Here is a 2407-nt window from a genome sequence, read left to right on the forward strand (position 1 = left end):
AAAGCCCAAGTGGAAAAGGGGGTGTGAATATGAGACAGGGGGTCTGCAACTGAATTTTAATACTTATAACAGATTGGACCAAAGCCTAGGTGGGAAAGGAGGCTCGATTTAGCAGAAACCGGGGTGCAGAAAAGGTTTTNTGTTTGATTGCAGATTGGGTCTAAGCCCATATAGAAAGGGGTAGTGCAAGCATGAATGCAGCGCGTCCGGAAGAAAAAAATTCAGCCCACCAGCCAAACCCGCAACATCTTCTGACCTAAAAACCTATAGGGGTCAAGCTTCCTCCACTTCATTTCAACACTTCAGCCTCAAAAGACCTAGAGTCTCTCCCTCACTCTGCCAGCAACGTCAGGAGTCNTCGGTGACTACCACCGGCCANGAGTCACCCTCCCTCGCGCTAGGGTTACGCCACCGCGCCACCCCTCGCGCCAACCTCGACCTCGCCGGCGAAAACGGGTGTCACCGGAGCCAAAGCCGGCCACCGTGTCGTCTCCCATCTCCCTCTCGCTTCGTCCTAGGATTGGGGTTTCCACCCTTGAGCACCGTCGGCCACCACTGCTTCGAATCCAACCACCGTGCCACCCTCTTCTCTCTTCGACGCCGACGAGCTNTGTCGCTGCTGGTNAGCTCCTCTTCCTCTCTCCTCATCTTCTTCGCGTGAGAGGAAACATCGCACTCCACGCCACGCCTCCGACGCCACCACGAGGCCGGACGCCGCCGCGAATACCGGTTGTCGCGCCGTCAAGCTCTTCTCCCCTGCTCAATGCTGCAACTCCCAACCGCTATTACCGACGCGCATCACTAATCTTCCCCCTTTTCCACTATTACTTCCTTGATCGCTGAATGGGGCTGAATAGAGGATGGAAGAAGGTGGGAAATTGGATCTTATTCTTGGTGGTTGGTTTCACTGGCTTTCTTTCTTAAAGATTTAATCCCTCTGTTGATGATTGGGAATGAACAGGGNCGTAACCAATTTGGGAGGTTTGGGTTTGTTCTTGTTTCNGGTCATGGTTCTTGTTTCTGTGGCTTGCGTTTGAATATCTGGCTGGCTCCTTTTCTTGCAGGTAAACGGCGCTCGGTCATGGAGAGAGTGATGGTTGGCATTGGAGTGTTATGTGTGAGGATTGAGGGAGGTTGAATGGTGATGAGGGTTGTGATAGTGAGTATGAAAGTGATAGTTGACGATAGACGAGTGGAAGACGAAAATACAGAACCAGACCAAATAACATCCCAATATAGTCATATGTTTTTTCCAAACACCAGCAGATAAACCAAGCAAAGCAGTATCAAACTAAGGATAAGCCAATCACAGTACTAATATCCAAGATTGTAAACATTCATGTTTGTGAGCAGTGAAGCTTTAAGGATGAGGACTTACCTTTTCCGTTTGCGTTTTACTCTTGTAAGCCCTGTAATCTTTTTTCTTGTGATTTAACTCCACTTCTTTTTCAATGGCCTTGGTGTTAGACTAGAGAAACACTGCTTCGTAATTGTAAGGAGAGTGGCCATGAAAAATGGATTCCGATTTTTGGTCGAGGTGAATCATCGTAATGGTACTCTCTAGAGTGCGGTAATGAGATGTTGGAGGTGAATAATTGGAAGTGAAAAGGGAAAAATGGTTGGAGTCGAGAGGAGCCAAGANAGTCTAGGGGTTTCTGTTGAGTGAGTCCACAGTGATTGGAGAAGNCGTCCGTGCCTTCTNTCTGATGGTCAAGGTTCTCATGAAGCCAATTCCCCTCTGCCTCTTGGATCATACAGGCGTATCCTCTGACTTGAGATATCTTTTTTTGTCCTTTTCCTTTTTCATGTTTTTCATGTTTTCACTATATCGTTGGAAGAAGCTTGTTCAAAATATCATTCCCCTTTGATGTATGTGTTGTCTGTGCTTTTCGTTGCAGGAGAGTTGAATGTGTTATGTTGTAAGGAAGCTTAATTGGTGCTTGGTGATTGCGTGACTGAGAAAGGGAAGAAAGCAGCAAACCTTGGCGTTTTTTTTGTCTTTTTCTTCTTCTTTTCTTCCCTTCTCTTTTTTTTATATTTTTTTTTTTGTTAAAGAAGATAAAAATAAAACTAAAAAACGAAAAGAAACAAACAAAAAAACAAAGAATAATAAGTAAAATAAAAATTAGAATAAAAAACTAAAATAAAAAAATATGATAACAAGATAAAATAATAAAAACAAAATTAAAATGATAAAAAGACATAAAAAACAGATAAAAAAAAATAAAGTAAAAATACAAAACATATGTTATCTAGTCACCCGGACGAAATTGGGTGTTGACACAAAGGAATTCATGAAAATGATCAAGGAGTACTCACAATCAGACATAACTGACAAGTCTATTATGGGAACTCTTATGAGTGAGCTGACTACCAAAAAGTTTGACTGGTCACAGCCCATACATGA

At 43.6% G+C, this 2407-nt stretch overlaps 1 long non-coding RNA gene across 1 annotated transcript; it reads left to right on the forward strand.

Annotated features, from left to right (window-relative positions):
• The first annotated feature begins 6 nt into the window (after positions 1-6).
• On the forward strand, positions 7-1995 carry LOC111241656. Its single transcript, XR_002667734.1, has 2 exons — positions 7-870; positions 1065-1995. It is a non-coding gene; the product is annotated as an uncharacterized LOC111241656 (long non-coding RNA).
• Positions 1996-2407: the final 412 nt, after the last annotated feature.

This window comes from Vigna radiata, chromosome 5 (assembly GCF_000741045.1).
Source record: "Vigna radiata var. radiata cultivar VC1973A chromosome 5, Vradiata_ver6, whole genome shotgun sequence".
Lineage (NCBI taxonomy): Eukaryota > Viridiplantae > Streptophyta > Magnoliopsida > Fabales > Fabaceae > Vigna > Vigna radiata.